Raw genomic sequence first — 26,576 nt, 5'->3', positions numbered from 1 at the left:
TTAAAAATGGCTTTGGCTGCTTTATGAGAAAATTGATGACGTAATGTGAGGAAAGACGTAATACTCACCTTTAGTGTACTGGAGTGAGATTCAAGAGTGCGACCGTAGCGAAGTTCTCCGAACACCCAGTCCTGAATGACCCTCTGCACCAGCTGGTTCTCCGGGTCAACGATCCTCAGGGCAGTGACATTGGTGCCGCCGTGACGGAAGTCTTCCAGGTCCACCGTGTGCAGGTCCTGTCGACATCACCACATCGTTGTTTAATATATTGTTCTTTTTTTGTATGTTGTATAGGGAATACTTGGTGCAATATTTGTATATGTAATATTAAAATGGGGATATTTTACTTGGGATACAAATTCATACCAGGGAACATCATGGTCTACCTACCTGGAGTCTACCTGGAGGGTATTCCGGGGAACAACGCCCCTGCAGCCCGGTCCACCACCAGGTCTCCCAGTGGATCAGTGCTTGATCAACCAGGCTGTTACTCCTGGCCGCACGTAGTCCAACGTACGAACCACAGCCCGGCTGATTCGACACCGACTTTAGGTATCTGTCCAGCTCCCTCTGGAAGGCAGCCAGGGGTCCTATTGGTAATTCCCCATATGCATGGTGGGAGGCTGTTGAACAGTTTTGGGCCCCGGACACTTATGGCGTTTTCTCTTAGTGCACCAATGGCGGGGCGCCATTGGGGGTATTTTGCATCGCCTGCCCAGTCTTTTACTTTCTTAGGGAGTAATTTCTGTGTGCAGATTCGGAACCATTCCTTCTAGGATTTTCTAAGCGAAGGTTATGATATATCTCTCTCGCTTGTGTTCCAACGAGTACAAGTCAAGTGCTTCCAAGCGTTCCCAGTAGTTGAGGTGTTTAATAGAACTTATATGTGCAGTAAAGGTTCTCTGTACACTCTCTAGATCTGCAATTTCACCTGCTATGAACGGAGATGTTAATGTGTAACAGTATTCCAGCCTAGAGAGAACAAGTGATTTGAAAAGGATCATCATTGGCTTGGCATCTCTTGTTTTGAAAGTTCTCATTATCCATCCTATCATTTTTTTGCAGTTGTGATCGTGGCACTGTTGTGATCCTTGAAAGTGAGATCTTCACACATTACCACTCCCAAGTCCCTCACATTATTTTTCCGCTCTGTTGTATGATCTGAGTTTATAGTATACTCAGTTCTAGTTATTATCTCCTCCAGTTTTCCATAACGGAGTAGTTGGAATTTGTCTTCATTGAACATCATATTGTTTTCCGTTGCCCACTGGAAAACTTTGTTTATATCATCTTGGAGGTTAACAGTGTCCTCAATAGATGACAGTCTCATGCTGATCCTAGTATCATCTGCAAAGGATGACACGGTGCTGTGGATTACATCTCTGTCTATGTCTTAAATGAGGATGAGGAACAGGATGGGGGCGAGTACTGTGCCTTGTTTAACAGAGCTTTTCACTATGGCAGCTTCCGATTTAACTCTGCTGCCCACTCTGCTAGTTAGAAAGTTGAAAATCCATCTGCCCACTTTGCCAGTTATTTCTTTAGCACGTATTTTGTGCGCTATTACTCCATGATCGCACTTGTCAAAGACTTTTGCAAAGTCTGTATATATTACATCTGCATTATTTGTTCTTCCAGTGCATCCAAGACTATATTATAGTGATTGAGACATTTATTCATCATATGGGAATCTTTATTGAAGAAACGTTTCGCCACACAGTGGCTTCATCAGTCCAATACAAAGTTGGAAGGTATAGAGGAGGAGTTTGAGGTAATCAGTCCCTCAGCCTGGAATCGATGTGTTCAGTCCATCACTCTTGCATAAGTGTCTCAATTCTTCAACTTGTCGGTTTCCAAACCATTTATCACATAAGTGATCCAGTAGTAGCACACTACATGTTGTGCCAAACTCTGGAGTTTTTTGGGGGGGGATTGTACGATGCCATGAACGAGTAAAATATTAACCGACATTTTTATATTTGAAGATTGAGACACTTATGCAGCATATGGGAATCTTTATTCAGGAAACGTTTCGCCACACAGTGGCTTCATCAGTCCAATACAAAGAGGAAGGCGTAAGGAGAGGAGGAGAATGAGGTAATCAGTCCCTCAACCTGGAGTCGATGTGTTCAGTCCATCAATCTTGTACAAGATTGATGGACTGAACACATCGACTCCAGGTTGAGGGACTGATTACCTCATTCTCCTCCTCTCCTTACACGAAACGTTTCCTGAATAAAGATTCCCATATGCTGCATAAGTGTCTCAATCTTCAACTTGTCGGTTTTTCAAACCATTCATCACATTTTTATATTTCATGGCCAACGTGTGAGACTTAAACTCACATCTCTCGCATTAGCCAGGCTGAGATATCAGAATTATGGTGGCCCGTGGTCGCTGACACATACAGTGTATGGCACTACGTGAACATTTTCCATCAAGATCATATCACAAATGTATCCGGGATAAAGTACAGGAAATCTCAAAAATGTGAGCAGATAAACCAGAGATGAACCCGCAAGACTGAGAAGAAATACTTAGTGACCTCTATGAATGATGTAGCATTAAAAGCCAAATGCGATACAAAACTCTGACTGCAACATTAGAAAAAAATGACAGGAAAAAAACCTGGTAATGAGACTAAAGGAGAAAGAACAGCTCTTGAGAAGCGACAAATCTAAGAGAGCTAAACAAACTATTTAAGGAGATTATTTCAGGAAAGAGAAGCAACACCAGACATTCGAAAAGGAAAGAATACATCAAGAGGTAATGGACACCATATGCATAAAATGAAAATGGTGAAGAAACATCTCAGTAAGCTGCATACATAAAGACAATGAGACCTAATGACGTGTCATTATAGATTCTATGAGAGGGAGCAGAGGTACAGTCCATTTAGTCCGTACTACAAAATTTTCTGAGTCTGTGGGTACAAGGTAACTTCCACATATCTGGAAAACAACAAAAGTACCTAATATCTAAGAAAGGAGACAGACAGGAAGTATTAAGCTACAGACTAGTATCATTTACATGCATACTATGTAAGGTATTACAGAAGATATTCAGAGAAGGTGATGGAGCTTAATATTATGAAAACAAAAATCCCTTCTCGTGGGTTAAGTATGGAAGATGGAACAGAATATGAGTATCAGGTTTAGTGAGAGGAGCGTCACTAGGATAGGGGAAAAAAAACAGGATTTAACCCAGTTGCTGTGCTTTTGGCGCTCATGAGATGTTAAGCTGAAAATATATAATGTTATGACTCGGTCTGGGCAGACAGCGTTGCTCGAGAAGGGAAAAACGACGCCATTTGCCAGTAAACGTGCGGCACTCACCTCGTTGTATCTGAGTTTACGCTAATCACTAATTTTGTAAAATCTGAGTGAAAAAGGTGATCCAGCATCCAGTTTTCAGATGATGTAAAATTTCCTAAATGAATATAAACCGTTGAAAACCTGGAAGACAACAGATGGTCCTGGATAAACTGTATGATTGATCAGGCAAGTGGCTACTGGAATTAGAAAATACAAGGTTTCGAAAACTGGGAAGATGACCGTAAAATGAGGAGAGAGTTTTTATTATAAAAAACAGTTCTCTTAATAGAGGTTTATCAAGCTAATTAAATTGAAAATATGTACTGCAAAAGTGAACTGTTACAATAAGAGTTTCCTCTGCGCCTCTGTCTTTCTTTTATATAACCTGTCAATGAGCACTAGTAACTAATTATCTTATATGAGCCGTCATTGTGCACTAGTACCTAAATATCTTACATGACCTATCAATGTGCACAAGTACCTTATTATCTTATACGACCTGTCAATGTGCACTAGCACCTAATTATTTTAAAGGAGCCGTCAATGTGCGCTAGTGCTTAATTATCATATATAAGCCGCCAATGCGAACTAGTATCTAATTATCTTACAGGAGTCGTCAAAGCACACTATTACCTAATTATCTTACATGAGCCGTCAATGTGCATTAATACCTAATTATCTTACATAAGCCGTCAATGTGCACTTGTACCTAATTATCTTACATGAGCCGTCAATGTGCATTAGTACCCAATTATCGTACATAAGCCGTCAATGTGCACTAGTACCTAATTATCTTACCAGGGAGGTGATGAAGTAGTTGTGGTAGGAAGTCATCATTCCTATCTGCTGCGCCTGCTTCAGCACAGTGAAGATGTTCCTACGTTCGACGTCGAGGACAATGTGCGTCACTCCTGCCTTCTTGGCGTCCTTCAGCAGAGGTCTGTTGATAATAAAACAACAGCTGTGAGTGCTAGTACAGCCAACTATGCCCACCTTACTAACAACAGCTGTGAGCATTGGTGTAACAAACACTGACCATCTCACAAACAACAACTGTGAGCACTGGTGTAACAAACACTGACCATCTCACAAACAACAACTGTGAGCACTGGTGTAACAAACACTGACCATCTCACAAACAACAACTGTGAGCACTAGTGTAACAAACACTGACCATCTCACAAACAACAACTGTGAGCACTAGTGTAACAAACACTGACCATCTCACAAACAACAACTGTGAGCACTAGTGTAACAAACACTGACCATCTCACAAACAACAGCTGTGAGCACTAGTGTAACAAACACTGACCATCTCACAAACAACAACTGTGAGCACTGGTGTAATAAACACTTACCATCTCACAAACAACAGATGAGAGCACTAGTGTAACAAACACTTGCCATCTCACAAACAACAACTGTGAGCACTAGTGTAACAAACACTTGCCATCTCACAAACAACAACTGTGAGCACTAGTGTAACAAACACTGACCGTCTCACAAACTACAACTGTGAGTACTAGTGTGACAAACACTGACCATCTCACAAACAACAACTGTGAGCACTAGTGTAACAAACACTGACCATCTCACAAACAACAACTGTGAGCACTAGTGTGACAAACACTGACCATCTCACAAACAACAACTGTGAGCACTAGTGTAACAAACACTGACCATCCCACAAACAACAACTGTGAGCACTGGTGTAACAAAAACTGACCGTCTCACAAACAACAACTGTGAGCACTAGTGTAACAAACACTGACCATCCCACAAACAACAACTGTAAGCACTAGTGTAACAAAAACTGACCGTCTCACAAACAACAACTGTGAGCACCAGTGTAACAAACACTGACCATCTCACAAACAGCAACTGTGAGCACTAGTGTAACAAACACTGACCGTCTCACAAACAACAACTGTGAGCACTGGTGTAACAAACACTGACCATCTCACAAACAACAGATGTGAGCACTAGTGTAACAAACACTGACCATCTCACAAACAACAACTGTGAGCACTAGTGTAACAAACACTTACCATCTCACAAACAACAACTGTGAGCACTAGTGTAACAAACACTTACCATCTCACAAACAACAACTGTGAGCACTGGTGTAACAAACACTGACCATCTCACAAACAACAACTGTGAGCACTGGTGTAACAAACACTGACCATCTCACAAACAACAACTGTGAGCACTAGTGTAACAAACACTTACCATGTCACAAACTACAGATGTGAGCACTAGTGTAACAAACACTGACCATCTCACAAACAACAGATGTGAGCACTAGTGTAACAAACACTGACCATCTCACAAACAACAACTGTGAGCACTAGTGTAACAAACACTTACCATGTCACAAACTACAGATGTGAGCACTAGTGTAACAAACACTGACCATCTCACAAACAACAACTGTGAGCACTAGTGTAACAAACACTGACCATCTCACAAACAACAACTGTGAGCACTAGTGTAACAAACACTGACCATCTCACAAACAACAACTGTGAGCACTAGTGTAACAAACACTGACCATCTCACAAACAACAACTGTGAGCACTAGTGTAACAAACACTGACCATCTCACAAACAACAACTGTGAGCACTAGTGTAACAAACACTGACCATCTCACAAACAACAACTGTGAGCACTGGTGTAACAAACACTGACAATCCCACAAACAACAGCTGTGAGCACTAGTGCAACAAACATTTACCATCTCACAAACAACAACTGTGAGCACTAGTGTAACAAACACTGACCAACTCACAAACGACAGCTGTGAGCACTAGTGTACCAAACACTGATCATCTCACAAACAACAGCTGTGAGCACTAGTGTAACAAACACTGACAATCTCACAAACAACAGATGTGAGCATGTGTAACAAACACTTACCATCTCACAAACAACACTGTGGTGTAACAAACACTGACCATCTCACAAACAACAACTGTGAGCACTAGTGTAACAAACACTGTCCATCTAACAAACAACAACTGTGAGCACTAGTGTAACAAACACTGACCATCTCACAAACAACAACTGTGAGCACTGGTGTAACAAACACTGTCCATCTCACAAACAACAACTGTGAGCACTAGTGTAACAAACACTGACCATCTCACAAACAAAACTGTGAGCACTAGTGTAACAAACACTTACCATCTCACAAACAACAACTGTAAGCACTAGTGTAACAAACACTTACCATCTCACAAACAACAACTGTGAGCACTGGTGTAATAAACACTTACCATCTCACAAACAACAACTGTAAGCACTAGTGTAACAAACACTGACCATCTCACAAACAACAACTGTGAGCACTAGTGTAACAAACACTGACCGTCTCACAAACAACAACTGTGAGCACTAGTGTGACAAACACTGACCATCTCACAAACAACAACTGTGAGCACTAGTGTAACATTGACCATCTCACAAACAACAACTGTGAGCACTGGTGTAACAAACACTGACCATCTCACAAACAACAACTGTGAGCACTAGTGTAACAAACACTGACCATCTCACAAACAACAACTGTGAGCACTGGTGTAACAAACACTGACCATCTCACTAACAACAACTGTGAGCACTAGTGTAACAAACACTGACCATCTCACAAACAACAACTGTGAGCACTAGTGTAACAAACACTGACCATCTCACAAACAACAACTGTGAGTACTGGTGTAACAAACTCTGACCATCTCACAAACAACAACTGTGAGTACTGGTGTAACAAACACTGACCATCTCACAAACAACAACTGTGAGCACTGGTGTAACAAACACTGACCATCTCACAAACAACAACTGTGAGCACTAGTGTAACAAACACTGACCATCTCACTAACAACAATTGTGAGCACTAGTGTAACAAACACTGACCATCTCACAAACAACAACTGTAAGCACTAGTGTAACAAACACTTACCATCTCACAAACAACAACTGTGAGCACTGGTGTAATAAACACTTACCATCTCACAAACAACAACTGTGAGCACTGGTGATACAAACACTGACCATCTCACAAACAACAACTGTGAGCACTAGTGTAACCAACACTGACCATCTCACAAACAACAACTGTGAGCACTAGTGTAACAAACACTGACCGTCTCACAAACAACAACTGTGAGCACTAGTGTGACAAACACTGACCATCTCACAAACAACAACTGTGAGCACTAGTGTAACATTGACCATCTCACAAACAACAACTGTGAGCACTAGTGTAACAAACACTGACCATCTCACAAACAACAACTGTGAGCACTAGTGTAACAAACACTGACCATCTCACAAACAACAACTGTGAGTACTGGTGTAACAAACACTGACCATCTCACAAACAACAACTGTGAGCACTGGTGTAACAAACACTGACCATCTCACTAACAACAACTGTGAGCACTGGTGTAACAAACACTGACCAACTCACAAACAACAACTGTGAGCACTGGTGTAACAAACACTGACCATCTCACAAACAACAGATGTGAGCACTAGTGTAACAAACACTGACCATCTCACAAACAACAGATGTGAGCACTAGTGTAACAAACACTGACCATCTCACTAACAACAGCTGTGAGCACTAGTGTTACAAACACTGACCATCTCACAAACAACAACTGTGAGCACTAGTGTAACAAACACTGACCATCTCACAAACAACAACTGTGAGCACTAGTGTAACAAACACTGACCATCTCACAAACAACAACTGTGAGCACTAGTGTAACAAACACTGACCATCTCACAAACAACAACTGTGAGCAATAGTGTAACAAACACTGACCATCTCACAAACAACAACTGTGAGCACTAGTGTAACAAACACTGACCATCTCACAAACAACAACTGTGAGCACTAGTGTAACAAACACTGACCATCTCACAAACAACAACTGTGAGCACTGGTGTAACAAACACTGACCATCTCACAAACAACAACTGTGAGCACTGGTGTAACAAACACTGACCATCTCACAAACAACAACTCTGAGCACTAGTGTAACAAACACTGACCATCTCACAAACAACAGATGTGAGCACTAGTGTAACAAACACTGACCATCTCACAAACAACAACTGTGAGCACTGGTGTAACAAACACTGACCATCTCACAAACAACAACTCTGAGCACTAGTGTAACAAACACTGACCATCTCACAAACAACAGATGTGAGCACTAGTGTAACAAACACTGACCATCTCACAAACAACAACTGTGAGCACTGGTGTAACAAACACTGACCATCTCACAAACAACAACTGTGAGCACTGGTGTAACAAACACTGACCATCTCACAAACAACAACTGTGAGCACTGGTGTAACAAACACTGACCATCTCACTAACAACAGCTGTAAAAGAAGCTATATTATCCCAATTTGAACATAAAAAAATGAACATTTAAAACACTTGTTTCGTGTCTTTCACTACATAATGTGACTGTGAAGACAGGCAGGAACATGTGAGTTCTTGTTGATTAGTTTGGTTACGAGTTAATATCTTAACCAGACATTTATATTTGTTGAACTGTATCTGTCACTTTTAATTCCATAAACTCCACCTTATTCAGGTCATCCTGGAGCGTTCTAGAGTTCTAATAAGAAATTATCTAAGGACCTATTTTAGTGTCATCGGTAAATATACTTTCCTACGACTCTTCTATATCCACGAAAGTAAATATTTGTCTTATTATTGAAGAATCGAGACACTTATGCAACACACTGGAATATTTATTGAATCTTTATGTGTTGCATAAGTGTCTCAATTCTTCAATTTGTCGGTTTTCTAAACCATTCATCTCATGTATCTTTTTATTGTTGCAACAATCACGAAAAGTAAAGCTGTGAGAAAAATTCTTAAGCCACTCAGACACCTACGAAAAGTAAATTTTAAGCTTGATGAAGGGCTTCTGAGACTAACTTTTCCTACATAACACAAAAAGATATTACAAAAGTTATCGGAGCAGCCGGCGGTGTAAATAAAATGAAAGAGTTACCCAAGATGCCAGGTGAACAAAAACATTGAACATAGTGACAGGAGAGCATTTTATTAATGGTTATCCTCTAAATTAATATATGATTTAGTCTGTTCTTGAGCATTTGATGTTGTCTTCATCAAGGTTCCCCAGAGTGGTCAATATCATCGATTGTACTAACGAATGGGTCGATAAATGGTTGACGGTTAAAAGGGGGTGAGTAAATGTCTGGGAAGGTGCTCTGTGTTGTGTTTCTGTCACCTTCTACCATTCCCCTTGTCTGTCTCACCTGTCCAGGGAAGGATATACCCTCTGAGAACATGCAGGAAAATGCGCATGTCTGACAGGTTTCTTATACCATTTGATTTAGAAATACAAAATGCGACATTGACTCTCAATTGCAGGAAGAGCTCATTGATACGGCTATGAATCTCGAATCAAAAGATTGTTCAAAAGTAAAAACTTAAGGGACTACTGGAGCAATGTGAACACTGTTGCTAGATACTCCCGGCTTTGTGCAGTGGCTGAGTCATTTTTACTTGCTTTCCCAAGTTCATACATGGTTGAAGTTGGTTTTAGTCATGTAAATGCATTTCTAACTAAGCAGAGGAACAGACTGAACTTGAAAAAGCCTGGTGACTTACCACCAAAACTCACCAATCTCCATCTACACAACAGTGTCCTTGTTGACACCCATCAGGTGCATTCTTCCCATTAATGATATCAACATTTCTCAGTAAAAAAAAAAAATGTTAAATCTTATGTTTTTCACAATTTAAATATTACGTAGTTTTTTATGAAGTCTTAATCACAATTATTATCATTATCTATTATTATTGTTCGTAGTAGTATTAGTTAAATTAATACATATATTAAACTTTTTCAACGCACCGGCTGTATCCCACCGAGGGAGGGTGACCTAAAACGAGTTTTCTTTTTTAAAATTAGTAAATTATACAGAAGAAGAGGTTACTAACCCCTTGCTACTGGCACTTGAGTCGCCCCTTACAACACGCATGACTGACGTAGGAAAAATTCTTTCCTACCTTCCCACAGAGATGAGAGGAAATAAAAAAGAACAAGAACTATTAAGAAAATAGAAGAAAACCCAGATGAGTGTGTAAATTTATATGTGTACATGCATGTGTAGTGTGACCTAAGTGTAAGTAGAAGTAGCAAGACATACATTTTATCCTGTGTGTTTATGAGACAGAAAAAAGACACCAGCAATCCTACCATCTTGTAAAACAATTACAGGTTTCCGTTTTACACTCACTTGGAAGGACGTTAGTACCTCCCTGGGTGATTCCTGTCTACCAACCTACTACCACAGGACGGTAGTACCTCCATGGGCGGTTGCTGTCTACCAACCTACTACCACAGGACGGTAGTACCTCCATGGGCGGTTAATGTCTACCAACCTACTACCACAGGACGGTAGTACCTCCCTGGGTGGTTGCTGTCTACCAACCTACTACCACAGGACGTTAATACCACTCTAGGTGGTTGCTGTCTACCAACCTACTACCACAGGGCGGTAGTACCTCCCTGGGCGGTTGCTGTCTACCAACCTACTACCACAGGACGGAAGTACCTCCCTGGGTGGTTGCTGTCTACCAACCTACTACCACAGGGCGGTAGTACCTCCCTGGGTGGTTACTGTCTACCAACCTACTACCACAGGACGGTAGTACCTCTCTGGGTGGTTGCTGTCTAGCAACTTACTGCCACAGGACGGTATTACCTCCCTGGATGGTTGCTGTCTACCAACCTACTACCACAGGACGGTATTACCTCCCTGGGTGGTTGCTGTCTATCAACCTACTACCACAGGACGGTAGTACATCCTTGAGTGGTTGCTGTCTACCTACGTACTACCACAGGACGGAAGTACCTCCCTGGGTGGTGGCTGTCTACCAACCTACTACCACAGGACGGTAGTACCTCCCTTGGTGGTGGCTGTCTACCAACCTACTACCAAAGGACGGTAGTACCTCCCTGGGTGGTTGCTGTCTACTAACCTACTACCACAGGACGGTTGTACCTCCCTGGGTGGTTGCTGTCTTCCAGCCTACTACCACTGGACGGTAGTACCTCCCTGGGTGGGTGCTGTCTTCCAACTTGCTACCACAAGACGGTAGTACCTCCCTGAGTGGTGGCTGTCTACCAACCTACTACCAAAGGACGGTAGTACCTCCCTGGGTGGTTGCTGTCTACCAACCTACTACCACAGGACGGTAGTACCTCTCTGGGAGGTTGCTGTCTACCAACCTACTACCACAGGACGGTAGTATCTCCCGGGGTGGTTGCTGTCTTCCAACGTACTACCACAGGACGGAAGTACCTCCCTGGATGGTTGCTGTCTACCAGCCTACTCCCACAGGAGGGTAGTACCTCCCTGGGTGGTGGCTGTCTACCAACCTACTACTACTACAGGACGGTAGTACCTTCCTGGGTGGTTGCTATCTACCAACCTACTACCACAGGGCGGTAGTACTTCCGTGGGTGGTTGCTGTCTACTAACCTACTTCCACAGGACGGTAGTACCTCCCTGGGTGGTTGTTGTCTACCAACCTACTACCACAGGACGGTTTTACCTCCCTGGGTTGTTGCTGTCTACCAACCTACTACCACAGGACGGTAGTACATTTCTGGGTGATTGTTGTCTACCAACCTACTACCACAGGACGATAGTACCTCCATGAGTGGTTGCTGTCTACCAACCTACTACCACCGGACGGTAGTACCTCCCTGGGTGGTTGTTGTCTACCAACCTATTACCACAGGACGGTAATACTTCCCTGGGTGGGTGCTGTCTACCAGCCTTCTACCACACGACGGTAGTACCTCCCTGGGTAGTTGTTGTCTTCCAACTTACTACCACAGGACGGTAGAACCTCCCTGGGTGGTTGCTGTCTTCCAGCCTCCTACCACAGGACAGTAGTACCTCTCCGGGTGGTTGCTGTCTACCAACCTACTACCACAGGACGGTAGAACCTCTCTGGGTGGTTGCTGTCTACCAACCTACTACCACAGTTCGGTAGCATCTCCCGTGGTGGTTGCTGTCTTCCAACTTACTACCACAGGACGGTAGTACCTCCCTGGATGGTTGCTGCCTACCAACCTACTACCACAGGACGGTAGTACCTCTCTGGGTGGTTGCTGTCTACCAACCTACTACCACAGGACGGTAGTATCTCCCGGGGTGGTTGCTGTCTTCCAACTTACTACCACAGGACGGTAGTACCTCCCTGGGTGGTTGCTGTCTACCAGCCTGCTCTCAAAGGACGGTAGTACCTCCCTGGGTGGTGGCTGTCTACCAGCCTACTACTACAGGACGGTAGTACCTTCCTGGATGGTTGCTCTCTACCAACCTACTACCCCAGGGCGGTAGTACTTCCGTTGGTGGTTGCTGTCTACTAACCTACTTCCTCAGGACGGTAGTACCTCCCTGGGTGGTTGTTGTCTACCAACCTACTGCCACAGGACGGTTTTACCTCCCTGGGTTGTTGCTCTCTACCAATCTACCACCACAAGATGATAGTACCTCCCTGAATGGTTGCTGTCTGCTAACTTGGTACCACAGGATGGTAGTACCTCCCTTGGTGGTTGCTGTCTACCAACCTATTACCACAGGACGGTAGTACCTCCCTGTGTGGTTGTTGTCTACCAACCTACTGCCACAGGACCATCTCACATGTACCTCCATGGGTGGTTGTTGTCTACCAACCTACTACCATCGGACGGTAGTACCTCCCTGGATGGTTGCTGTCTACCAACCTACTACTACCGGACGGTAGTACCTCCCTGTGTGGTTGTTGTCTACCCACCTACTATCACAGGACGGTAATACCTCTCTGGATGGTTGCTGTCTACCAACCTACTACCACAGGACGGTAGTACCTCCCTGGGTGGTTGTTGTCTACCAACCTATTATCACAGGACGGTAGTACCTCTCTGGATGGTTGCTGTCTACCATCCTACTACCACAGGACGGTAGTACCTCTCTGGATGGTTGCTGTCTACCAACCTACTACCACAGGACGGTAGTACCTCTCTGGATGGTTGCAGTCTACCAACCAACTACCACAGGACGGTAGTACCTCTCTGGATGGTTGCTGTCTACCAACCTACTACCACAGGACGGTAGTACCTCTCTGGATAGTTGCTGTCTACCAACCTACTACCACAGGACGGTAGTATCTCCCGGGGTGGTTGCTGTCTTCCAACTTACTACCACAGGACGGTAGTACCTCCCTGGGTGGTTGCTGTCTACCAGCCTGCTCTCAAAGGACGGTAGTACCTCCCTGGGTGGTGGCTGTCTACCAGCCTACTACTACAGGACGGTAGTACCTTCCTGGATGGTTGCTCTCTACCAACCTACTACCCCAGGGCGGTAGTACTTCCGTTGGTGGTTGCTGTCTACTAACCTACTTCCTCAGGACGGTAGTACCTCCCTGGGTGGTTGTTGTCTACCAACCTACTGCCACAGGACGGTTTTACCTCCCTGGGTTGTTGCTCTCTACCAATCTACCACCACAAGATGATAGTACCTCCCTGAATGGTTGCTGTCTGCTAACTTGGTACCACAGGATGGTAGTACCTCCCTTGGTGGTTGCTGTCTACCAACCTATTACCACAGGACGGTAGTACCTCCCTGTGTGGTTGTTGTCTACCAACCTACTGCCACAGGACCATCTCACATGTACCTCCATGGGTGGTTGTTGTCTACCAACCTACTACCATCGGACGGTAGTACCTCCCTGGATGGTTGCTGTCTACCAACCTACTACTACCGGACGGTAGTACCTCCCTGTGTGGTTGTTGTCTACCCACCTACTATCACAGGACGGTAATACCTCTCTGGATGGTTGCTGTCTACCAACCTACTACCACAGGACGGTAGTACCTCCCTGGGTGGTTGTTGTCTACCAACCTATTATCACAGGACGGTAGTACCTCTCTGGATGGTTGCTGTCTACCATCCTACTACCACAGGACGGTAGTACCTCTCTGGATGGTTGCTGTCTACCAACCTACTACCACAGGACGGTAGTACCTCTCTGGATGGTTGCAGTCTACCAACCAACTACCACAGGACGGTAGTACCTCTCTGGATGGTTGCTGTCTACCAACCTACTACCACAGGACGGTAGTACCTCTCTGGATAGTTGCTGTCTACCAACCTACTATCACAGGACGGTAGTACCTCTCTGGATGGTTGCTGTCTACCAACTTACTACCACAGGACGGTAGTACCTCCCTGGGTGGTTGTTGTCTACCAGCCTACTACCACAGGACGGTAGTACCTCTCTGGGTGGTTGCTGTCTACCAACCTACTACCACAGGACGGTAGTACCTCCCTGGGTGGTTGCTGTCTACCAACTTACTACTACAGGACGGTAGTACCTCTCTGGGTGGTTGCTGTCTACCAACATACTACCACAGGACGGTAGTACCTCCCTGGGTGGTTGCTGTCCACCATCCTACTACCACAGGACGGTAGTACCTCTCTGGGTGGTTGCTGTCTACCAACCTACTACCACAGGACGGTAGTACCTCCCTGGGTGGTTGCTGTCTACCAACCTACTACCACAGGACTGTAGTACCTCCCTGGGTGGTTGTTGTCTACCAACTTACTACCACAGGACAGGTAGTACCTCCCTGGGTGGTTGCTGTCTACCAACTTACTACCACAGGACGGTAGTACCTCCCTGGGTGGTTGCTGTCTACCAACTTACTACCACAGGAGGGTAGTACCTCCCTGGGTGGTTGCTGTCTACCAACTTACTACCACAGGAGGGTAGTACCTCCCTGGGTGGTTGCTGTCTACCAACTTACTACCACAGGACGGTAGTACCTCCCTGGGTGGTTGCTGTCTACCAACTTACTACCACAGGACGGTAGTACCTCCCTGGGTGGTTGCTGTCTACCAACTTACTACCACAGGAGGGTAGTACCTCCCTGGGTGGTTGCTGCCTACCAACTTACTACCACAGGACGGTAGTACCTCCCTGGGTGGTTGCTGTCTACCAACTTACTACCACAAGAGGGTAGTACCTCCCTGGGTGGTTGCTGTCTACCAACTTAATACCACAGGACGGTAGTACCTCCCTGGGTGGTTGCTGTCTACCAACTTACTACCACAGGACGGTAGTACCTCCCTGGGTGGTTGCTGTCTACCAACTTACTACCACAGGACAGGTAGTACCTCCCTGGGTGGTTGCTGTCTACCAACTTACTACCACAGGAGGGTAGTACCTCCCTGGGTGGTTGCTGTCTACCAACTTACTACCACAGGACAGGTAGTACCTCCCTGGGTGGTTGCTGTCTACCAACTTACTACCACAGGACGGTAGTACCTCCCTGGGTGGTTGCTGTCTACCATCCTTATATATTCATATTTATTAAATTCTATTAAGATTCTTGTACTTTACCACAATATTGTTCTTAGCTAATACTCTTGTACTTCAATTCACTATACATCTTCTTGAGATTTGTTATTTGTTATTCGTAAGTCACACGATGCATGTTCTCCTGGTATAATAACTTCCTCCTACAAAGGTCAGGAGGAAAGTCTTTCTGTAAAGACTGTTCATGTGTTTATTTGTGACTTGATAGCACCAATCATGAGATTAATTCAGAATCGGACCGCCAGCGGTTACACTTCATTTGGCCATCAGCCACCCAATTTCCATTTATTTTAACTCATTACAGTTTTGTCGTTCTTCCAGCATTGGACTTCACTTCTGAATGTGTCATTTAATGTTCTCATTATGTACGAATTACCTGTAGTCGTCGTGGTAGGGCAGTTGCCTGAGGTTGACCTGCCAGGTGTGGTTCTTGAGCAACTCCTGAATACGTACAAGGCCGTTATTGTTCTCGTATATGACGCAGAACTTGTGCCATCCCAGGGTCTTCAGCACGTCCATGTAGGCCTGCCAGGGAGAACCAGAACCAATAACGTTATTATACACATTTAGAATAACATTTTTATATTTCTAATAACTTTTAGGAAGTACTGATTACTGGTAATAATAGACAGGACTATTTGTGTGCCCATAAAAATAGCCTGATCCCATTTATATCAGATGTATAGATCACAAGAGTTCCTAAATTGTACGACAGTTCTATGTATTATTGACAATACCTCATATAAACTTTGGAAAAATTACAGAAAAGAGTGAAAATATAATCAATTGTATGAAAATTCCTTCTAATCTGTTGTTAAACCTCTGCACTAAGTGACACCAGTCACTGGATGAACCCAAGATGAGCTGTGATGTATCACTGGACGTTGCTGTTGCCTTCGACAGAGTACTGCACCAGGGACCTCTGGAAAAACTAGAATTCACCGGCTCTGCACTATGCCTCCACAGTACCTTCAAGCTAGACCTCTAAAAGTAGTTCTCAACGGGACAAACTCAGTAAGACACCCTACTGGTGCAGGTGGTGCCTCGTGGCTCACGTGGTTGCGCACTCGGCTCACACACTGATTGTTCCGGGTTCGATACCCGGTACAAGTGAAAACGATGGACATGTTTCCTTACACCTGCTGTCCCTGTTCACCTAGCAATAATTAGGTACCTGGATATTAGTCGACTGGTGTGGGCTGCATCCTATGGGGTGGTAGTATACCTTAGACAGGGCTGGGCTTTGAAATGAGTTGAGGTAAGACAACAGCTCTTAGTACCTAAAACTGATAGTGTAAAAGATAGGTGTGCTTGGAGCCATTGTTATGGAATATCTACATCAATGACCTTCAACTCATCTCAGAATATGTTGACTACTATACTCTGATATTTACTTATCCAACGATGGCAGGTCAACTTTGCTCCTGAGAAAACAAATGATGAAGGTCTCTAGGCCCCATGATGGTAATGCTGGAGCAGTGGTAAGTATGAATGGAAGAGTGTTGGTACCAGGGGACGAAGTCGATATCCTTGGGGTGAAATTGGAATCCAAATCGACTATGAAGAGCCACGTTGTAAATCTTGTAAACAAAATTGCCAGGATGCTTGCAGCACCTAGACATATCTCGCATCTGCTTGACAGCAGAGGTTGCAAGATCCTGCATGAGACACAAGTAGTCTCATACGTTGAGTATGCTCCACTTTCTTAGATTGCCTGCCCTCCGTCTCATCTGCGACTTCTTCAAAAAAAATAGAGAACTGATCTAGACGGCTCGGTTCTCTGTTCTGGACCCAGCCTGGATAGATTTGTCATTTCAGGAGAGTCGGAGGGATGTAGGTGGCCTTGCTGTTATGTAAAAGGCCAATATTGTCAAAGTACCTCACTTGGCTCCACTAAGAGGAGAGCGAGAATTGAGCTTCACACAAGGTTGCTTTCAGTTTCGATGTTCAATCATCGCGCTCTCTCTCTCTCTCTCATATAAGGTCTTAGTTGTTAAGACTAGTAAGGTATAACAGAATATTTATCTCAGCACTCACTGTGGTAATACTTCTGACGGTAAAATAAGTGCAGACGTGAACCTTTGAATTATAGGCAAATTTTCATGGATATTTAATAGGAAATGTGGACTGAGTTTTTTCCTGACTGAGTAAGTAAGTAAGTAAGTAAGTTTATTCAGGTATACACAAATACAGTTAAATAGAATTATCATACATAGCAGCATATGTGTAGAGAACCTGGGATAACCCAAAAAAGTCAGACAGAGTGACACTGTCACCGCCACCTCAAGTTCTAGCACTACAACAACTATATCATGGGTGACTCATTGTCAACTGACTAACTCAAAGTAGTTTAATTACCTCCAGGATCACGTTGATCACTGCCAATCTTGCACAGTATCATGTTGACTTAGGTATTTGTAAATTGCTGCTACAAATTTACCTAAACTATTGTTAGTAAGTAATGAGTAACTTACAGTAGTGGTTCTCTTATTTGCTTACGTTCTCCATGGTTTTCGTTTATGGCTTGTGAATGCCACGCCCGATAAGTTCGGGTCCAAGGGAGGGGAGTATACGTCCGATCTCTGGGATCAAGAGCCCCTCACGGGCATCAAGAGAACTTCCTGAAGGGGAAGACGATAACCGAAACCGCATCCATTATCTCCGTATTTAAAAGATGAGGTGTGTTGGAAATGGGATAAAATACCAACAAGTTGACGAGTATGACATATGTTCAACAGTTGTTTATCGTTACTGTTGAAACGTATCGCCTTCGAGGCAGACTTCATCAGTCAAATACAGAGGAGAATGTATTGTAGGTAGCAGGAGTAACGGCGAGGTTAAGTTATTTATCATTTACAAGACGTTTGACATCTTCTAACGATTGGTTAAATATTGTTGTTAAGTAATAATCAACTAGTTGGACATGATATTTAATTAGATATCAGAGTATGTTGAGAACCTTACCTTTGTTAGAGTGGATGGGTGGGGATAGAGGTTGACAGAGTAGGCGTCTCTGGTGAGTCTAAAGTCCCACCGGTTCTCTATGTGAGGGATCTCCAGGGCGTCACATATAGACTGAACATGGTCTGATGTCTGACCAGACTGAGGTCCGAAGATGGCTGCCACTCCAGACTTGAGCAGTGAACACACTGTCGGAAGACAGTCAGAGGCAGTTACTGATGGTGCTTGTGATGGCCTGCGATCACTGTCGCTCAGAGATTGTAGAATGATGTATGAGAGTCAGTGACTGCAGAGTGTGGGTGACACATATAAGTCAGTGACTGCAGTTTGTGGGTTAATAATTTTATCGTGGATAAACGAATATTTTGTAGATTAGTGAATGTTGTGATACGGCGGGGGAGGGGGACCCGCTATATTAGGAATTTGTGATTAAAATATCGGTTAGTAAGATTTAGTGACCATATTGTTAGTAACTACTTTAAGTTGACGATTATAGAATGGGTGAGTGTCCCGTGGTCTCTCGCCTCACACAGTGTCCGTGGTTCGTTCCCCGGCAAGGGCGGAAACATTGAGTGTGTTTCGTTACAACCTGCTGTTACGTTCAACAAACAAGCAAATAGGTACCTGGGTGTTAGTCAACTAATGTGGGTCGCATCCTGGAGGATAAGATTTGGTGACCCCAATGGAAATAAGACACAGACAGTCCTCGATGACACACTGACTTTCTTGACTTATCCTGGGTGGCTAACCCTTCGGGGTCAAAAATCCGAAAAAATCTTATTGTAAGCCAGTGACTTAGCTGGGGATAGGTACTAGTGTGTGTTAGTGACTTAAGTGTGTTCTGATGACTGAGGTGTTGGTAACTATAGTGCGGGTTGATGACTTTATTGTGGGTTGATGACTTTATTGTGGGTTGATGACTTTATTGTGGGTTGATGACTTTATTGTGGGTTGATGACTTTATTGTGGGTTGATGACTTTTTGCGGGTTGATGACTTTATTGTGGGTTGATGACTTTATTGTGGGTTAGTAACTATAGTGTCGGAATGAACACATATTTTAAATACTTATCAAACTGAAACATGCATAAGTTTTTAATGTTCAGTGTAGAAAGTAAGAATTTAATATTTACTAATAGTGTGGAATGTCAGGCCATGATAATATAATGGTAAATAACATTTTAAACGTATATTTAACACATTTAAGAGATAAGGCAGTCTGTTTAGGTTATTGGTTATAGTGTGATGGTAAACAGTGTAGGTTATTGGTTATAGTGTGATGGTAAACAGTATAGGTTATTGGTTATAGTGTGATGGTAAACAGTGTAGGTTATTGGTTATAGTGTGATGGTAAACAGTATAGGTTATTGGTTATAGTGTGATGGTAAACAGTATAGGTTATTGGTTATAGTGTGATGATAAACAGTATAGGTTATTGGTTATAGTGTGATGGTAAACAGTGTAGGTTATTGGTTATAGTGTGATGGTAAACAGTATAGGTTATTGGTTATAGTGTGATGGTAAACAGTGTAGGTTATTGGTTATAGTGTGATGGTAAACAGTATAGGTTATTGGTTATAGTGTGATGGTAAACAGTGTAGGTTATTGGTTATAGTGTGATGGTAAACAGTGTAGGTTATTGGTTATAGTGTGATGATAAACAGTGTAGGTTATTGGTTATAGTGTGATGGTAAACAGTGTAGATTATTGGTTATAATGTGATGGTAAACAGTGTAGGTTATTGGTTATAGTGTGATAGTAAACAATGTAGGTTATTGGTTATAGTGTGATGATAAACAGTGTAGGTTATTGGTTATAGTGTGATGGTAAACAGTGTAGGTTATTGGTTATAGTGTGATGATAAACAGTGTAGGTTATTGGTTATAGTGTGATGGTAAACAGTGTAGGTTATTGGTTATAGTGTGATGGTAAACAGTGTAGGTTATTGGTTATAGTGTGATGGTAAACAGTGTAGATTATTGGTTATAGTGTGATGGTAAACAGTGTAGGTTAATGGTTATGGTGAGGCGCAGAATTTTCCTCCGTAACCACAATATAGATTTCATCATGGTGAACGAGGCGGTGCCAGACCTGACCAGCACATCAAACTGGAAAGGTAACTCAACTCTAGAGATCCTTTTAGTGGAGTAGCTTTACTCATAACAATGGAATTAACAACCTCACAATGTCCATTTCGTAACCAACAGGACCTACGACCTGTTCTATTGCAAGGTAATCTCCAGAGGCAACGTCAGATCTGACCATATTTCAGTCCCGATAAGGTTGTAAACTATTCTCTTTCGGGTACTTCAACATCCAAATCCATCATGAAGACGTTAGACTTAGACCCTTACAGGAATTTCCTGGTCAATGACTAGATTGTAGTGCTATCGAACCAGCTCTCGACCTTATTTGATTTCAGTGTGCGTCATTAACGACAGGAGCAACTTCGGCCTTCTGTAACCTGTCATCTACCAGGGCATTCCAACAATACAAACCAACGAGGGAAATTAGAGACAGAATGAGAAGCAACCAGGCAGAATGAAACAAATGACTGAGACATGCGCAATATCTGGAAATGTTTACTCTGTAGACGTTTCGCCATCCAGTGCACTGCATGACCCTTGTCGGTTTAGCGCTTTCTTTGATTATAATAATAATAATCGCCATCCAGTGCTTTATCAGTACATTACATGGATTTAATCTGAAGACTGTAGAAATGTATACACAAGACAGTGGAAGACGAGGTAACAGGCAGGAAGATCGGTGTTTATATACTGGAGTCAATTGAGGTGAAGCATACCAAGGTATTCAAAGGCATTACCACAGATACTGAATACCAATCATGTAGAGAATATATTAGACACTATCAGACTGGTCACCTTTCATTGCTAATCTTTCATTGGATGAGAACGGAAATAATGATTCTCCAGAAAAGACAATTCTGAAAATATCCTGGGCTAAGGCTAACCAGTACAAACGACAGCCTGATCAATTCTGGAGGAAAGTACTGCAGTTCCTGGGAGCCTTGTAGAAGCCCACCCAGTATCTCAAATATACTTTCCTTGATGAAGACGACGAGAAAAAGGCTATCAGGAAGATCACCAGTACCAAACAAACCTGTTGCGGGAGAAGTTAGAGAGAAGATTCTCTCTCTCAGCAGTAACCGAAGATTCATTAATGACCACAATCACTGAGTCAACCGATAGAGACATGACAATCTGGCTCACTTCCATCCCCTACCTACAATTAATACAACTGCCATCTAAGATGACCACCAGATTAACCAGACGCTCTACACTACGGGAGATAAGTCTGTCCATATTGAAAACAAGCAATAGTTTCCCAGGGCACTTGGGCATGACTGCGAAATAGATCAAATCCCCATACAAATTCTAACAGCCATTAGTGATATCTACAATGCTATCCTGACCTCGCACTATATACCAGAGCTATTCAAGATGGCGAAAGTGATGTAGCGAAGCCCAGCAGAGACAAACACTAGCCCGTGAACTTGCAAGATCTTTGAGAAACTAATTTCCAACTGCTTCAACTGCCACACAAAATACCACAACCTCTTTTCTGAGAAGCAGTTCGGGTTCAGGAACTAAAGAACAACCAGACACACCATCAACATCATGTACGACGTTGTCGACTGCCTGAGTAAACAAGACAACCTACGGTTTATTGTAACGAGGGATGTAAACAAGGCATTGGCAGCCTCTGGCAAGATGTTCAAACTGGCTGATTTTCCCGACCACAGAAGACGTAGTAGTAATAGGAGTAGTAGTTTTTGTTGTTGTTGTGGTAGTGCAGCAGTGGAGGTAGTAGTGGTAGTAGTAGTAATAGTAAGGCAGTAGCGGATCTAGTGGTAAAGATAAAACAAGTGGTAAAAGTAATAAAAGGGAGAGTGTAGCAGTGAAAGAATTAGTAACAGTGATTTAAGAAGCAGTGTAAAAGAAGAAGGAAGCAGTAAAACGCTGCTGTGGGACTAGTACATCCCACACGGGAAAAAAAAATGGGACAATAATCCTCGTAACAGAAGGAACTAAGGCCAAATACTAGAAAGGAAAACGAAAAAATAAAACAAAGACAAATGAAGTAGGAGAAGAGGCAAGAAAGGTTAGGTCAGATACCGAGAGTTCTGACGATTAGAACATTTCGCAACGTAATGAGAGAGGCAATCACCTACAGGGGGAAAAACAACAGAACTAAGATTGTTAGAAAAGTTGTGTATATGAGGTAATTCATCTAGACAGCGTCTTTGGAGATTAGATAGATGTAACAAAGCACCAGGTAATAAGATGACAGTGATCTCTGGCACGAGAGAAAAGAGCATTGTTAGTGACGGCCGTCAGAAAGAGAGCGGCCAGTTTCACCAAAGAACTGGGGAAGGCAAGAAGTGCAGGAAATGGAATAAATGATCTTACAGTTCTATAATTTGAAACTCCTCTGTGGGATCACTTTGAAAGGTTTATCATACATAAAATACTGTATCATGATACCTAGATCCTACGAAGGGTTTCCGTGAATACAGATACTCTAATATCATTTCTAAATCTTACTGAAGGGCTCCACATATACAAAAATGCTGCAATACCTTTTCTAGATCCTCTGAAGGAGTCGTTTGGAGGGATTTCTTCAATCTGTGCAGAGAGCCGAGCGTGAGCCAGCAGCGTCCTGTCGCTGTTGATAGCATCGACTGCATACCTAAAAGCCACCTCTTGTCTATCGTCTGTCAAGTCAAACAGCCCACCTGAAATAACAACAAAAGAGGTGATAATATAAGTAACCAAAAATAAAAATATGATGAATATGATAATTAAAAAAAAAATTTACATACTTCCCCTGCTTAGAGACTTTTGAATGACATTATTTAAAAAAAAATATTGAACTATTCTGAGGTTGAGTCCCCGCCTCTTACGTCCCCATTAACCACCTCTTGCTCGTACAGTGACCAGATAATTATTAAAAATATGTTGTTAATTAGACACATGTGCAACATTTGGGTATCATTATTGAAGAAACGTTTCGCAACATAGTGGCTTCATCAGTCCTATACAAAGAAGAATGGTGAAGATAAAAAGACGTTTGAGGTAATCAGTCCCTCAGCCTGGAGTCGATGTAATCAGTCCATCAGTCTTGAAACAAATACAGCATATGCGCGAAGAAGTGGTTTATATACTGTAGGTAGGTGAGGTGCAGCAGTCGAATGGGATATCACAATGGACAAATCCACATGTGGAAGTCGGTTATGACTAGATTAGGCAAGTGAAGAATTCCCTGTATTAAGATCCCAAGATGTTGCTGTGTCTGACAGCAATGTTGATAAATGGTTCAGAGAACCGACAAGTTGATAAATTAGGCACATGTGCAACACTTGGGTCATTTTTTATAGGGCTGATGAAGTTGAAAATTAGACACATATGCAACATATGGATACCTTTATCAATACAAATTCAAGGACATAACTGGAAGACAGTAGAACTACATACAAAAGATGAGGTAATCAGTCCCTCAACCTTGGAGTTAGTGTGGAGAGCACTGTAGTCGTGGAGAAGGTTGTGTAGATGCCGGTACTGTGTACCATTCATGTGCAACATGTCAGACACTGCAACGTCATGGAATCTTTGGTCAAAGGACATCTACGCAACCTTCTTCACTACTACTGCTACTAATAATAATACTACTAACTCGTCCCTCGGGTATGACCTGATTCCACTGGACAATCCCGCCTAACAGTGACAATGTCTTGGTCTCCTACATGTCACTTAACACTTGACGTCAGTATATAAGCGCCAGCCTTCTTGCCTGTGCTCCACATTCTTCACGACTACGGTGCTCTATATACCAACTAAAAGGTTTAGGGATTGATTAACTCATCTTTTGTATATAGTTCTAGTCTTCCCATTATGTCCTTCAATTTGATAAAGCCACTGGATGGCGAAACGTCTACAATAAAGATACCCAGATGTTGCATATGTGTCTAATTTTCATCTTGTCGGCACTGTATACTTTTCATATACAGGACTGATGAAGACACTGTGTGGCGAAACGTTTCCTTAACAGAGACACCTATGTGTTGCACAGTGTGCCTAATTTATCAACTTGTCGGTTCTCTGAACCATTTATCTAAAAATATATTCCTTATCATCTTACAGGTTGTCTCCATAGATGAGATTTAATCAGCTGTTTCGTGTATCAGTAGTGAAAAATTAAGTGAAGGTTACTTACTGCTCTTTGTCAAATGCTTCATGAATATTCACCTAGTAATAGTTGATCTGAATTAAAAAACTGAAGCCGATCGGATGAGGTGTTCTGAAGTAAGTTACTGGATGAGGAGAATATTGTAACTTACAATGTCCTGACACAATATTTTAAAGTCTTCGCTTAACATGTAAAAATTAAAAAAAGTATAAAAAAAAGGCAACTTTTCAATAGTTGGATTTTTTTTTTTGCAGTTTACCTGGAGTTTACCTGGAGAGGGTTTCGGGGTAATCCCCCCTTATGCATACTGGGAGGGAACTGAACAGTCTTAGGCCCCGGACACTTATTGTGTTGTCTCTCAGTGTACTCGTGGCGCCTCTGCTTTTCATCGGGAGAATGTTGCATCTCCTGCCGAGTCTTTTGCTTTCATATAGAGTGATTTTCGTGTGCAGGTTTGGTACCAGTCCCTCCAGGACCTTCAAAGTGTGTATTATGATGTATCTCTCTCTCCTGCGATCGAGGGAATACAGATCAAGGACCTTCAACCGTTCCCAGTAGTTTAGGTGCATTATCGTAGTTATGTGTGCTGTGAAGGTTCTTTGTACACTCTCCAGGTCTGCAATGTCGCCAGCCTTGAAGGTGGCAGTTAGTGTACAGCAGTATTCCAGCCTAGAGAGCACAAGCAGTTTGAAGAGAATCATCATGGGCTTGGTGTCCCTAGTTTTGAAGGTTCTCATTATCCATCCTATCATTTTCCTAGCGGATGAGGTAGATACATTGTTGTGGTCTTTGAAGGCGAGATCCTCTGACATCATCACTCCCAGGTCCTTCACATTATTTTCCGCTCTATTGTATGGCTAGAATTTGTTGTATACCCTGACACATTTTTTATCCAAGTTTCCGTAGTGGCCCATTTGAAGATTTGGTTGATGTCCGCTTGGAGTCTCGCGGTGTCTTCGTTGGAGGTCACTGCCTTGGTAATCCGGGTGTCACACGGAGCTATGGCTTGCATCTCTGTCTATGTCAGAAATGAGGATGAGGAATAGAATGGGAGTGAGTACTGTGCTATGTGGAACAGAGCTTTTTACCGTGGCTACCTGGGACTTTACTCTGTTTACTATTACTCTTTGTGTTCTATTTGTCAGGAAGTTGTAGACTCATCTACCAACTTTTCCCGTTATTCCTTTATCACGCATTTTGTGTGCTATACTCCATGGTCACACTTGTCGAAAGCTTTTGCAAAGTCTATGTATACTACAACTGTATTTTGTTTATAATCTACAGCATCCAGGACCTTGTCATAGTGGTCCAGTAGCTGGGACAGGCAGGAGCGACCTGCTCTATTCCATTTTAAATTTTTTACTATTTTCTATGGAAAAAATCTTGATTTTTGTGTTTCTAGAAAATCCAATTTGATTCAAAATTCAGTAAAATTGGTAACTCTAAGTTTAAAGCACCAAAGCTAAAGTGTTTGAAAACGACCAGAAGAGTCATTCTCTAGGTATTTTAAGGAATACAATTTGTTTAATGTAACTGTCAATTTAAAACTTACAAAGTTCAAAGTGAAAGCAAGCTTCCTTATAATAAATATCGTCACTACAAAGTTTAAAGCCTATCAGAAAACGCGTTGAAATTTTGAAGCTGATTGGATGAGG

General features: G+C 42.8%; 1 pseudogene; it reads right to left on the bottom strand.

Moving 5' to 3' along the window:
- Positions 1–24,359, bottom strand: part of LOC128688966 (glutamate receptor ionotropic, kainate 2-like) — a 250,561-nt pseudogene extending 226,202 nt beyond the window's left edge.
- Positions 24,360–26,576: the final 2,217 nt, after the last annotated feature.

The sequence above is a fragment of the Cherax quadricarinatus genome, chromosome 16, assembly GCF_038502225.1.
Source record: "Cherax quadricarinatus isolate ZL_2023a chromosome 16, ASM3850222v1, whole genome shotgun sequence".
In the NCBI taxonomy this organism is placed as follows: domain Eukaryota; kingdom Metazoa; phylum Arthropoda; class Malacostraca; order Decapoda; family Parastacidae; genus Cherax; species Cherax quadricarinatus.
Note: the sequence above shows the minus strand (reverse complement) of the source record. Positions and strands in the feature narration are given on the sequence as shown.